The sequence below is a fragment of the Vicugna pacos genome, chromosome 30 (assembly GCF_048564905.1).
Source record: "Vicugna pacos chromosome 30, VicPac4, whole genome shotgun sequence".
NCBI classification, from domain to species: domain Eukaryota; kingdom Metazoa; phylum Chordata; class Mammalia; order Artiodactyla; family Camelidae; genus Vicugna; species Vicugna pacos.
This window is the reverse complement of record NC_133016.1, coordinates 37,443,320-37,458,600: the sequence shown is the minus strand read 5'-3', so window position 1 is coordinate 37,458,600 and position 15,281 is coordinate 37,443,320. Positions and strand designations below refer to the sequence as shown.

Sequence of the window (15,281 nt, the reverse complement as noted above, 5' to 3'; positions counted from 1 at the left end):
AAATAAATATATCAGACTTCTTATGGGAAACACTAGATACTGGAAAGCAGTGGAGCATAATGTTAAAAATCTAACAGAAAAGGAATTTCAACCAAGACTTGTATACCTAGCCAAACTATCACTCCACATGAAGAGTAAACTACATTTTCAGACATGCGGAGACACAGAAGGTTCACCTTCTGTGTAATCTTCTTTAATGATGCAAAATGATGGATCAAAATAAAGAGAAGGACCTGACATCTGGGGACAAAAGGAACCAACTAGAGAGAGAAATGCAGGCAGTCTCAGAATGTCAGCTGTGGATCAGGTCTAGAGGATAAGTGATCCAAGTTGGAGCAGGAAGATGGAGGACATGCTGGCTCGCTGTCTCTAGGGGGTGGCCCCTAATAGCTCACTACCATGTCTGTATTTCATTCATCAGAAAGGAAAAGGGAATGAAGAAGGCTTCCTTTTAAATACATGGTCCAAATGTGCTCACATTACTTCTGCTCATGTGCTAATGGCCAGAATGTAGTCCGACCTAGCTGAGCCTAATCACACCTAGCTGGAATCCAAGCTCAGGCTCCCAACCCTGTGTTCTGAATGATTTCATTATTCCATCTGCTCTTGAATACCATTTATTAAATGCTTACCATGTGCTGGACACTATAACAAGTTCTTAACTTAACTTATTTCAGCCTCAAACAATCATACAAGGTATTATTCTCATTTTGCAAAAAAATAAAAAAATAAAAGAGAGAGAGAGAGAGGATCAAGAAGCTTAAATCATTTCCCCAAGGTCACATAGGTAATAAATTGTAGAGTCAGGAATAGAACTCACATCTCTCTGACACTAGTGTTTATAATCTCCATCTCAGTTGTCCAGTGATGCACTGGATCATGGTTTGTGACCACTAGAGCTGTACTCTCAGTGTCACAGCTGAGGGTACGCTGCACCACTGTGCTGTATCACACTACTGGGAGCTGTGGTCCCCTGAACAGATACAAGGAGACACCGATATGGTGGCTTCTTTGAGTAAAGAGCCTGCTTGTAGAGCCAGGGTGGTGCGGAGCCACTCTCATTGTCTGAGATGTAACTGAAGTCTTCAAATGTTTAAATTAGGGGTGGCTGGAAGCCTTTCCTCACCTCTTGTCTCTACAAATGGAAGTGATTTAGACATCACTCTGGTGCTAATCATTTCTTAAACCCATTCATTTGCTTTCTACTTACAGATAAATTGTTTTCCAAACCAGGGAATTCCTTGTTTTTCTTTATTTAAATTCTGTTACAACAGCTATTAAAAGAAGGCTAGCTAAGCCATGGCCTCTTTATATTCTTAGCAGATCTGAGCAGACACAATTTGACATCCAGGAGGCAAATTTTTAAAATTAATGCTTATCTTATGAAATGGTCTATATATATTTGTGATTTTTGTGATTACATGTATTTGGGTGTGTGTAGGTGAGCAAGTGTTTTCAATGGTTAGGAAAATAAAAAAAAAAGTGACAGTTACCAAGTGGAGCCATTTGGAAAGGCACCGGCCTTGAAGTATCTGCTGTGTCCTGGAGGGCTCTGTGGCATATCAAGACAGGATGCCAAATACCACTACTCACTCCATGGCTGAGGCACCCCCAAGACTTAATTCTAAATGGAACTAATCTGAATTGGGGACATGCACTGCTTAGGAGGAAGAAGTGAATCTGGTTTGAAAACAGCACCTGAGGGCATACAGTGAGATCTGCCGTGAAGTGGGTCCCCAGCTACGCGTGGGGTTGGGAGTGGCATGGAAAGAAGGAGGGACAATAGAGAGCAGCTGTGAGCAGGATGTGTCTGAGCAAGGAGTCCCGGGAAGGCATATTTCTCTGGATGTTTTTCCTTTGTTCTCTCAGATAGTTTCAGTTTTCTCTGGTGCATAATCCTCTTTAACATCTCCAAGCCTCGAGTAAAACTGCGTACTCCTGTATGCCCGTGTGTGGTCATTGTTCAGACATGTGACTTGCATCAGCTCTCAGAGTTATGATACAGGAATGACCTCAGGCTCAAAGGTCTGGCGGAGCACAGGGCAGGTTCACTCTGGGGCTCTAAGAGTCAGGGGCAGCCCCTGATTGTGACAGAGGCTGGGGAGCTGGCAATATGGGAAGGGCTTACTGAAAACCCACCTCTTCTCTCCACATGTAACAGAGGGGGCTGATGCTTGTCAGGAGAGAGGTGGGCAATGACAGTATACTTTAATATAAAGCACTGGCTATTTCTCTGTTTTTTGCATTGTCATGATTTTATGACCAGTCTCCTAGTTAGATTAAAAGATAATAGCTAGACTTATTGTGATCATTTCACCATTTATATACCTAAAATATCATATATACATATATCATATCCACAATGATATGTATATATCATTATGTTGTACACCTGATACCAATATAGTCCTATATGTCAATTAGACCTCAACACATTTTTTTAAAGATTAAAAGACAATAAATGATTTCTTCTGATGATCACTACCACAAAAATCCTGCCTGGGTAAAATATTACTTTTCTCAATATATGTTTTGGAAAAAGAAATACATTTTAAAGAGATTTTTCTATAAGGAGAATTTCCCACAGAATAAATATTCATAGGTCCTTTTCCAAGAACAATTCTGGTTAAAAAGAGATATGCTTAGATTAGTATTGATGCTGCAATTCAAAGATAATGATATGTACTAGCGTGTACCATGCCAGCTGAAAACCAAAGACTGGGAGAGTTTGCAAATAATTTAATAGTCTTCAGTAGACTGTGGAGCATCTGGAATCTCTTTCTTTTTTGGATGCACAATTTCAGATTTGTTTTGCCATCTTTCCTTTTTGCTTTTTCTCCAAAAGCTCCTGATAAGAAAAACTTAAAATCTGAAATGTGCTCATCCTCCGGACTGGTTTGTGTCACCCTCCTGACTTTGCTGGCACCAGGTTACAGAAGGAAGTTTATTCTCATCATCCAGACACACTGGTCCTACTGAGAACTCATTGTCAAGGCTAACCTCTCGGTGGTGTCCCGCTTTAAGAAGAGTGACTTTGCTCCGTGGAAAGCGATATGGTACTTTTTCTGGCTACAGCTGCTGCACAGAGATGAGGTAATGAAGGTCTCAGAGTCATTTCATGGTTACTTTTCCATGTTCTCTGAGTCAAGAAATTGCTGGGTCTTGATTAAGGTGTTCTCTCCTCTACCCTTAGGATCCAAATTGCAGTTTTAAAGCACATATCAGATGATAGGACTGAAAAGCTTGGAAATTTATGCCTCGTTGAAGGAGAACAGGTGTTGTTTTGACTGGGGAGAGCCAGGGGCAGCAGCTCAGAGGCCCTGTCCTCATCAATCACGTCTGCGTCTTGTGCAGGAGACGGTGTTAACCGCCCTCTGCATCTTTCCCACACGGCCTTCTGGGACAACAGCTCTTCTGCTAAATATTCTGTGAAGTGCTCCTGCTGGAGTCATGCACCTCCACAGTCCTGCTCAATGCATGGGAGCTCGAGAGTCCAAGAGTCACCTGCCCACTCAGTGCTATCCCAAACCAGCAGAATTCTTGACTTTTGCAGGGATCGAGAACACAGACAGCACTATATGTTTTCTAGAATCACCTGCTAATTTGGATCCACTGCAGTTAAAATTTATGAGATTTTTGTCTACTGTCATGGGCATAGATGACAAAGATATTTTCAGAGTGATTCCATCATAATGTGACGTAGTTCCAGTTTGCAGGCCACTTAAAGAGTCAGAATGATTAACCAGAAGCACACAGGCATATTCATAGTGGCCTTTGGGTCTTCCAGGGAGTGATGCTAGCTGTTGTAACAGACAATCCTAAAATCCCTGTGACATTGCACAATTAAAGCTCACTTTTCACTCACATGAAGTCCAGTGGGGTAGAAGGAACCTTGTTACGTGCTATAATTCAAGAATTCAGACTTCTTTCATGCCGTGGGGCCAACATGTTCAAATGTGGTCTCTAAGGTTATAGAGTAACAGGAAGAGAGAGGGACCAGAGCAGGGATGGCAAACTTTTTCTGTAAAGGGTTAGATCATTAATATTTTGTGTTTTGTGAGCTGCATGGTTTTGCTGCAATTACTCAAATCTGGCATTGTAACAGAAAAGCAGTTGTAACTGTACCTTTGTTTCAATAAAATTTTATTTACAAAAACATAGGGTGAGCTGGGTTTAGCTCCCAGGTAGTTTGTTGACCCTGGAGCAATCTTGTGAGGGATGTATTTATGATTCAAACATAGGAGTAGCATGTATTTCTCCCACTTGTTCTGTTGGCCAGAAGTGAGTCTCATGGTCTCAGCCAAACTGCAAGAGAACTGAAATGTTGTCTACCTTAGTGGCCAGAAGAGAAGAACAAGATATTATGGCTTCCAGCAGCCTCTGCTACACCTTCAAGAGTTTAACATGAAGGGGCTCTTCCAGGCAAACCAGAAGCTTCAATAATTCAATTAAAAAAACTTGTGGTCTGGTTCCTGTACAGTTACCTACACATATCTCAGATGTACACTCTGATGAATTTTGATAGATGTCTACACCTGTGAAACCACCACCACCATCAAGACACCTCACATTTCCATCACTCGCTGAGAGGTGCAGTTTTCGAATTCCCAATTTATCCCTTCCCACCCTCTTTACTAGTAACCATAAGTTTGTTCTCTATGTCTGAGTCTGTTTCTGTTTTGTAGGTAAGTTCATTTTGTTCTTTTTTTAAAGATTTATATCATCATTCTAAGTGAAGTAAGCCAGAAAGAAAGAAAAATGATGTAAGATATCACTTGTATGTAGAATCAAATGATTCAATTTTATGGCTAGGATACCAGATTACTTAAAGTTGTATCTCTTTTCTACTGTGGTTTTTGTTTGAAAAACCACTACAATGACAAATCTCTAGAAAAGAGTATATTGAGTAAGAATAAAAACTGTACATTGAGAATTTCATCGCTTTCGTGATCTTGGTCCTGATGTTTCATAGAACTGGAGGAAAATTGCCTGCAATTAAGAAAGAGCAGATGCATGCTGCCTCAATCCACTCTGGTTGGATGTGGAGGAGAGGAACTTCCAAAGTCAAAGCTTTGATCAGAGACTCAACCTGAGGAGGCTGTCGAGTACTTTGGAGCTTCTATAGCAGAATGCCATAGACTGGCTGGCTTATAAACTAGAGAAATGTATTTTTTGGAGTTCTGGAGGCTAGGAAGTCCAAGATTAAGGCACTGGGAGATTTAGTGTCCAGTGAGGATGAACATACTGGTTCAGAGATAACTGTCTTTTCACTGCATTTTCAGAGGGCAGAAGTGGGCAGTGAGCTTTCTAGAGCCTCTTATAAGAGGAATCAGATAAGAAAAAGAAACAAAAGGCATCCAAGTTGGAAGGGAAGAAGTAAAACTGTCACTGTTTGCAGATGACATGTTATTATGTATAGAAAAGCCTAAAGTCTCCATCAAAAAACTATTAGGCTGATAAATTTATTCAGTAAAGTTGCAGGATACAAGATTAATATACAGAAATCTGTTGCTTTTCTATACACTAATAATGAACCATGAGAAAGAGAAAACTTCCCACTTAAAATCTCATCAAAAAGAAAATACCTAGGAATAAAGTTAACCCAGGCAGTGAAAGACCTGTACTCCAAAAACTATAAAACGTTAATGAAGGAAATTGAAGAAGACAGAAACAGCTGGGAAGATACACCATGTTTATGGATTCACAGAATTAATACTGTTAAAGTGCCCATATTACCCAAAGCAACCTACAGATTTAATGCAATTCCTACCAAAATACTCATGACAGTTTTCAGAGAACTGGAACAAATAATCCTAAAATTTCTGTGGAACCACAAAAGACCCCAAATTGCCAAGCAATCTTGACAAAAAAGAAAAAGGCTGACAGTTAGCATGTTCCTTGACCTCAGACTACACTACAAAGCTACAGTAATCAAAACAGCATGGTACCAACACAAAAACAGACACAATTATTGGAACAGAATAGAGAGCCCAGAAATAAACCCATGCCCTTATGGTCAATTAATCTATGACAAAGGAAGCAAGAAGATAGAGTGGAAAAAAGATAGTTTCCTCAATAAGTGGTGCTGGGAAAACTAGACAGATCCTTTTAGAAGAATGAAATTAGAACTTTTTCTCACACCATTTAAAAAATAAACACAAAATGGATTAAAGCCCTAAATTTAAGACCAGAAACCAAAAATTCCTAGAAGAGAACATAGGTAGAACACTCATTGACATAAATCACAGCAATATTTTTTGGATCAGCCTCCTAAGGAAAAAGAAACCAAAGTAAAAATAAGCAAACAGACCCTAATTAAACTTACAAGATTTGCACAGCAAAGAAAACCATAGACAAAATGAAAAGACGACCTACTGAATGGGAGAAAATATTTGCAAATGATACAACTGATAATGGCTTTATCATATGCCCAAGATATATTAACAGATCATACAATTCAACATCAAAAAAAAACAAACAAACAAAAACAAAAACAAAAAAACAAACAACTGAATTAAAAAATGGGCAGAAGATCTGAATAGACATTTCTCCAAAGAATGCCAACAGGAACATGAAAAGATGCTCAGTATCACTAATTATCAGACAAATGCAAATCAAAATCACAATGAGATATCACTTCACGCCTGTCAGAATGGCTATCATCAAAAAGTCTACAAATAACAAATTTTGGTGAGGATGTGGAGAAATGGGAACACTAGATGAAGGGATAAAGAATTTGTAGTATGTATGTATGTATGTCCGTGTGTGTATATATATGCTGTAGAATATTGCTCAGCCATAAAAAGAATAAAATTCTGCCATTTACAACAGTGTGGATGGACCTAGAGAGTATTATGCTTAGTGAAATAAATCAAAGAGAGAAAAAAAGCATGTTGTATATTATTACTTACACATAAAATATAAAAAAATAAACAAATAAAAGTACACAACAAAGTAGAAACAGACTCACAGATATATAGAATGAAGTAGTGGTTACCAGTGGGGAGAGGGAAGAGGGGAGGGATACAACAGAGATCTGGGATTAAGAGATGCAAACTACTATACATAAAATAAACAAGCAACAAGGATATATTGTATAGCAGGGAAATATAGCCATTATTTTATAATAACTTTAAATGGAATAATCTATAAAAATATTGAACCACCATGTTGAACTGAAACTAACATAATATTGCAAATTGACTATATTTCAATTAAAAAAATAAGAGCATGAGTCTTATTCATGAATGTTTCACCCTCATGACCCAATCACTCCCCAAAGGTACTGTTTAAAATTCCATCATAATCGGGGCAGGGTGGGTAGGATTTCAACTACTGAGTCTGGAGGTGGCACATGAACGTTCAGTCTGTAGCAGAGGCTGAGGGGAAGGAGGTGGGTTCTCAGCATACTTCCCTCTTGTGCTCATTGGATAGGGTTGGAAGACCCCTGTTTATATTATTTTTATTCCATATAGTAGGTAAGTCCCAAAAGACAAAGCTTATATTTAATTTCTCTGAAAAGAACTTTCCTTTCTTTTAATCTTTCTTTTAGCTACATCATTCTCCATCAAGTGGCTGGTAATAAATGTGTTTTCAACTTCTTAAGCTAATAGTAATCACATAAGACAGCAGAGATAAAAGCCCAAGGATTTTCAAATGCAATCTAAGTTTGTCTTATGCCATTAACTGGGTTTTAAAAAACCTCTTATTAATGTCCTCTTTTCTTGTACTGTTCTGAGGGCTAGGCCTCCCAAGTTCTGAAGACAGGACCTCCCCTAAGGCCAGGTGGCTCATGTGGCGTGTGTAGTATTTGTTACAGGGATAAGGCAAAGAGAAAGAATGAGGTGATGCTCAACTTTTAATATGCAAAGTGGGATTTTCAAGTAAGTCTTGAGATCCAGGGAGAAACTACTTTTAAAAAATGCATTTAGCACTTGTTATAAAATGTCTAATATCCAAAAATGAAAGATCCTGTGTATAGAATTCTGTCATCATTTACCATGTTCATCAAAGATAGCTTGTGTTTTTAACACAAGTCTTGCGGCTTGATGGTAGTGGGCTGAGGCTAGGGGAACTATCCTCAAAGCAAAACTTTGGGGGATTTGTGGGAAAGTGAGAGAAGCATGGGAATTGTTCAGGCATGTGCCTTAATTTCTCCCCTCTGGGTTTTTTGGTCTGGACTCTGGAGATTTCAATTTCTCAATTTTTGACTTCCCAGCTTTCTCCTGGTGTTTGGCATCCTTGGATACTGAAACAGCTGAGAGTGTTGCTCAGAAATGTGTCAGGGCAAGGAGGGCTGTGAAGCGGACCACCTAAGCTGAGGCCAAATGGGAGGTCCAGTTGACTTCTTCATTTTAATTAAAAAACTTTTATTGAGATAGAATTGATATTTAAAAACTGCATTATTTAATGTATACCATTTGATGAGTTTGGACATATGTGTACACCAATGCTGCAATCAAGGTAATAAATTCAGTCCTCACCTCCAGAAGTTTAAGTTTCCATGTGTCTCTTTGCTTTCTCCTTCTCCTTCTTCCTCTTCCTCTCCTCCTCCTTCTTCTCTTTTTGTGGTAAGAACACTTAATATGAGATCTACTCTCTCAACAAACTATAAGTGTACAATGTGGTACTGTTAACTACAGGCACCACGTTGTAGAGCAGATCTTTTGAACTTGCACAACTGAAACTTCTTATCTATTGAATAACAACTTCCCCATTCCCCCACCCCTGGCAACCACTATTGTGTTCTCTGCTTCTCTGAGTTTGACTATTTTTGATAACCTCATATGAGTGAATACATGTGGTATTTGTCTTTCTGTGACTCAGCATATTGCCTGGGAAATCCAGTTGACACCTCAAAGGAGTTTACCCGACCAGTGCTGACCAAGGGGAGGCTAAATTACCTAGGGGCACTCCTGGGCCCTGACCTGGAGAAAATAAATGGCAACTTACATCTGCTAGAGAGCCAGCTTGAAATGAGAGAAGGGCCAAACATTCCCGGTCAGACAAGGGATATGGTCCTTGATACCAGAGGGACCAGAGTAAGATGTGATGCAAAGACTCCATGTGGATCCAAAGACCACAATTAGCTCCAAAGCCAAGAGGTCCCAAGCTCCTTTCGCCCTCAAGGACTTATAAGCAAATTCAAAGCTGAGAAGCAGTTTTACCCAGAGAAACTGAATAATATTTAAAGGTAATATTTAAGCTATGGGATCAGACCTCAAATCAACAGATTGGACATGTGGGTTGTTTTTTTCTTGCTAACCAGCTTGAAAGGAGAGCTGATTAATTACAGACAAACTGAGGCATTACATTTCCTCTGCACTTCTGAATTGATTTGTGAGTTAAATATTTGCTATCCTGCTACTCTGCCTAATGAATTAAAATGAAAAGAAAATCTAAAAAGAAAACCGTGCAAACTTTTTATTGCATTTCAATCCCTCAGCTAATTGGAAAATATTTGTATTATCCAAACATGCACATATATATTTACATCCACTTTCGCTGAAAGAATCGGTTGTAATAAGTAAGAAACACTTTATCTCAACATTTGGCAGAGCTGTAAATTGGACTTTCTCTAAGCTTTGTAATAATATACTTCACAGGCTGACTTTATGCACACATAATACTTTTGTTGACCTCAAAAATCCAAACATGTCTTTGAAAATATATATCATTATGGGAAAGTTGCTTTCTGTTCCCTGCAATTGATCGCATCACAGAAAAAGGCAACACTACATATTTGACCGTGGTGAACACTGACTGAAGTCACATGGCATTTTCCACCCTTAAACTTCCTGCCTATTCTTGCATGTTCTTAACTTTGCACCCAAGATGGAAATTTATCAGAAAAAAATCCATAAATATTAAAGAAGGGAAGCATTCTCACGGGAGGTGGGGGGCCAGGAGAGCAAGTTTTGTTTCCTCCCTGTTTATAAGGCAATGTGTTATTCATTTTGCATTCTCCCTGTCCGGGTGATGGGCAGGTAGGTCGCTGCTACCCCTGCGCCTGCGCACGTCTGGCTAAGGCCGCCCCTCTGGGTGCGCAGGGCCTCCCTGGTGCCCAGGTGAGGCTGAGCCCTGCGGGGACCTGCCAGGCAAGCCTGGCTCCCTCCCCATCCCTGCCGCGCCTCTGACCCAGAGGATTGTGACTCAGTAGAATTCAAATCTTTAGCTGCCTGGAGCGGCTGGGCAGCAGGCCCAGAGGCCCTTCCACATCAGGACTTTTACTGCTGTTTTCATCCGTGGAGATGCCAGCGTTTTTCTGCCGCGCAAAGACAAACAAGACTTTTAAAAACACAAAGGCGGATGAGATACAAAGTCTTGAGACGATGGAGCCAGATTCCCTTGTGGGGGCAAAGATGAGAGCCAGAGCATGAGCATTGTTCGTTGCGCTGGTCTGCTGTGGGCTTCAGTTCTCAGGGACAGATACAGGTAGGAACGACACGGCACATAAAAGGGGGAAGAAGATGCCCCGCAAACTCTCCGCTGCAGCGGCCACTGCAGATCCATCCACGGCAGATCGAGTGACTTATTCCACAGAGTGGTGGCTAGAGCCACTTTCTCATCCTGTCGGATTCAGCTGGACCCCAGAGGGACGGTGGCCAGGATCAGCTCGGCCACTGCAGCCTGGGTGCGCCCAGCACTGGGTGTGTCCGCAGAGGGCAGTGGCGCAGTAGGTACCCGGGCTGGCCCTGGGCAAGCGGGGCAGCCTGGCCGTTACTCCAGCACCGGCGCTGGGATCAGGCTGCCCAGGTTCAAATCACGCTCTGCGTTCATGAGTGATGACAATGGGGCACGTTTGTAACCCCTCCGCGCCCTCTGAGATGAGCGAGATGCAGCAGCCGCCCACCAGGAGGGCTTCAGGAGTGAGCACGGGTGAGGCGCGCAGGGGGTGTCTGGCTCGGGGTGCTGTTCCGAGCCCCCAGCACCCACGTGCTACAAATGCCGCTTCCTAGGCCCCGTCGCTAACCCACAGAATCCGAATCTGAATTTCAGCACGATTCCTGTTGACAGCAAACGTCGGAGAAGTGCTGCTGTGTGAATGCTGGTGTTGGTATTTCCGGCTGGCTTTAACTAGCTAAGGGTGAAGGTGAGAGGGGCATTCCTGCTGGTTTTCTTTTCGGTTCGAGGCTCTGAGCCCCAGGGAGAGACTTCGTGCTCTCCGACCCAGGCCTCTGATTATTCCAGCTTCTTGGTGGCCGGTGGACTGTGTTCCTGTATCGTCCTCAGCCTGCCAATTGACCTTGAATGTCTCCTTTGCATCTGTATCCTGACGTTTCCGACCCCATCAACTTGTTTAACCCCGTCTCCATTAGTGCTTGTCAGCTCTGTTGAGTGTCTTAAATTATACACCATATCCGATGCCTTTCCAGCTCAGCTGGAAGGTTCTAAGCCCAAATGCCCTGCTTGAACAAAAGAAGAATATTAGGAACATATTAGGAGGAATAAGAAAGTTGGGGTTATTTAACACCTCCCTCCGAGGCTCCCCGCTGCACTGAAACATTTGGTTTTTATAGTTGGCTTCAAGAGGCAATTTTCTATCAGATTTTATAGTAGAGAAGAGAGCTCAGCCTTTAAAGAATGCAAAGGTCACCAAAGAAAAATTTGCTCTATTTATGGCATCGATGTGACATTTGGATCTCCTTTTAGAAAAGAGTCATTGCCACACCTGCTTGCTTTATTTCACACCAGATGATCTTTAGTCAAGAGGTTTGGAAACTGAGACCTTCCATAGGCATTTATGCCAGGCTTCTCCCAGTTCGATGATGCTTGGCCAATAGTGCAATGAGAATGAATGACACCAGGATGCCAGGGCCCGCAGTATGTGGTGACTTTGGAGGGCTGTAACAGTCTGTGAAAGGGACAGAAGTGTTTCAAGGGCACACTGGCGCCTGACTCCAGTAGGTACAGCCTGGCAGAGAGGCAGGAAGTCACAGCAGTAAGCTTCGTCTCCTGCCACAGATCAAATTGGAAAAGAGGAGAGGTTGGTTGGTTGTAGACTGTGAGAGTCACGTGACTCACAAAGCATGTCTGTCCTGGGTGTCTGAGAGGCTTGGGAGGGTTTCACGGCCATCCGCAAGTATGGATGGTGCTCAGGAAGCAGCCGAGGGGCAGAAAGGAGGAGTAATAACACAGACCCCGAGATCAGAGTCACGTGGGAGGAATACATGTGTGTATACGAGATGGAAAGAAGCTTGATCTCGGGGTGAACTGAAGGTTCCAAACACGTAACAGAGGAAAAGTTACTTCTGTCTAGTCTAGAGGGGTCAGGACCGCTTTGAGAAGCTGGGGTTGGATCTGGGTTGGACTTCTGAGAATCAGTTTATACTCGTGTGTTGCACTCACAGTCTTGGAAAGGGGGCCACCAAGTAACTCTTTTTTTTTACCCTTTCAAACTCAAATATGTGAGGAGAAAAAAATTGGAGCCAGACCCTTGGGGAGAATAAAAGCTTTATTACTGATGGAAAGTCAGTCGGAGGACGTGAGGGATGTGTGGTCGCACAATGTATTTCAGTACTGTGCCGCTGACGTAGGCAGAATTAGCTGCTGTTTACGGGAAGAGCTGGACAACCACAGGCCACACTCCACAGGGACAGGGTCTCACAAGGCAGAGGGCAGACAAAATTCTCCTTGTCTGCAGGCAGGCAGCTAGTAAATAGAGCCCTGAGGTGCTGTACCATGCTGGCTTAGCGCTTTCTCCAAAGTTCACAAGTTCAGAAAGTCATTTCTAGGGGGAGGGTATAGCTCAGTGGTGGAGTGTGTGCTTAGCATCCATGAGGTTCTGGGTTCACTCCCCAGTACTGCCACTCAAAAAATAAACAAATAAATAAACCCAGTTTACTCCCCTCCTCCAAAAAAAAAATGAAAAGTCATTTCTTCTTCCTTGGAAATATACCCTCTCCCTCATCCACCTGCCTGATACTTACCAGGGTTTATTCTATTTTTAATGGACTCTTGGCTTCTGCATAACCCAAGTGAACAATAACATCGTTTATCTTTCTTTAAATCAGTATATTTCTGTGATATTGGGGTCTATACACATTGAATGGATATATGGTGAGGGTTTCTTCTTGTGAAACTGGTTTTTCTTTGTTTGATACAATCTTACAATCATAAAAATAAAGCATTAGAATAAAGATTGTATTACTTAAAAATTGTGACTTCTCTCCCAGACCCATAGCTATATTCTACCCTCATGCTTACTGTGGTTACTGTCCCGAGGGTCTTGATGCAGATGATGGCTGGAGACCTCCTTTTCCATCAGCCTGATTGAGATCCACTGATAAGACACCACGTGATAAGACAAGAGAAGACTGAGCAGGAACAAGAACACTGCAGTGTTTGGATTGTTCTGTGGAAGGCACGTGAGAGTTACTCTGAATGGCCTCAAGTGCTTATAACTAAGAGCAAAGCCCAGAATTCATGTGGAGATATTTTACATATAGAAGGAAGAAGTTTTCCAACGGTGTGAATCACTTAAATACTGAAGAGGGCTGTCTTGGGAGCTTGTGAATTTCCGATCTCTAGAAATTTACAAATCAAATAAAAGGGATTTTTTAAAAGGTTATTTTAAGCAACACACGGCTGGTTGGCTAGATCAGAAGCTCCAAAAAGTCTGGTTTATTTGTTTCTTTTCTTTGTTTGTTTGTTTATTTTTATTAATAGACTTTATTTTTTTAGACCAGTTTCAGGTTTACAGCAGAATTGAGCAGAAAATACAGAGTTTGCACACAGCCCTCCCCACCCACACACATATACTCCCCTACCCTCAGCCTCCCTCATCAGTGTGGCATATTTGGTACAATCGGTGAATCAACATGGACACATAATTATCAGCCAAAGTCCATAGTTTACATTTGGGTTCACTCTTGATGTTGTACATTCTATGGGTTTTGACAAATGCATAATGACATGTTTGGGGAGAGGGAGGGAGGGAGGAATGAATAGATGGAGCACAAGGGATTTTTAGGGCAATGAAGTTATGCTGTATGATGCTATAGTGGTGGCTACATGAAATTATGCATTTGTCTAAAAGCCTGTTTTAAAACTAGTGGCTCACTGGCTGTTTCAGATGAACCCAGAGATTGTGTAAAATACAAAGACTTCTGGATGGATGCTATGATGCAGTGAGCTTTGGGAGAGCCTCATGATACAGGTCAGAGCTTCCTGATGGCGTTGAACAGTGTGTCATGAATGAGCTTGTGGGAGTGGAGGCAGCCCCTTGGCCATGGAGCCTCGCTATAGTTTAAACCCAAACCTTTAGTAGGAAACAAGAATAAGTGATTAATAGATGACTAGATCTGTTCCCCCAGCTTTCTCTTTAGCTATTCTGCAAGTGGACCACATGGGCAAGATAACGTCTAGAGAAAAATCACAGGAGTCAGTAAGTCTGCAGGCAATGGAACGTGATGAAGAATCTAACCCCCACCCTAAAGATTAACTGAGACGGTCTCCCTCTTTTCTTCTTCTTTTCTTCTTTTTTTTAATGCCAACTATATTTCAAGTTGTCATGGAGGGGTATTGGGAAAAGTTTTCAATTAGCAACAGTCACCCCTTGGATAAACCTCACTGGCTATGATACTGCCACTGCGCAAAAATGGTTTCCCCCTTTTCCCCTTAAAAACTCATGGTTGAGCAGAATCCTTGGAGTTGGCTTTTGGACATGAGTCTACCTTCTCCCAAGGTTGCTGTCCTTCTAAATAAAGTGACCTTTCCTTTCTGACCCACACTTGTCTCTAGAGTATTGGCTTTCAAATGGTGAGATGCCAAACCCAAGTTCGCTGTGACTACAGGTCCCCCAAGACCACTCACGGTCGCTAGGGCCCAGAGGATTCAGGAAAGCTGTCTTACTTGTGGTTAAGGTCTGTTGTGAAAGGACACAGATTAATATCAAGAAAAGAGAAAGATGTAAAGGGCAAAGTCTAGGAGAACCCAGGGGCCATTGTCTGCTCAGTGGAGTTAGACAGGGATGTACCAAATTCTCTCAGCAATGACATGTGACAACATGTGCAAAGCACTGTCGTCAGGTAAGCTCCCTCACGCCTTGGTGTCCAGGGTTTTAACTGGGAGGGGAGGGCATCAGTCAGGCATCAGTGCCTGAGTGATACAGCGTGGTCCAAGACCTCACTCTTACCAGGAAGGTAATTCCAAGGGCTCAGAGCTTTCTTTTTTGAGCCCTTCCATCTAAACTTTAATAATATGGCTTCTGATCATATAATGCAGCATACATTTCTGACAACAAGTAAAAAAAAACCCATTATGAAAGCACAGTTCACAGA

The 15,281-nt window shown here is 42.0% G+C and overlaps 1 pseudogene; it reads right to left on the bottom strand.

Annotated features, from left to right (window-relative positions):
• Positions 1–14,470: 14,470 nt before the first annotated feature.
• Positions 14,471–14,601, bottom strand: LOC140690543 (U4 spliceosomal RNA; annotated as a pseudogene).
• Between the last annotated feature and the right edge of the window lie 680 nt (positions 14,602–15,281).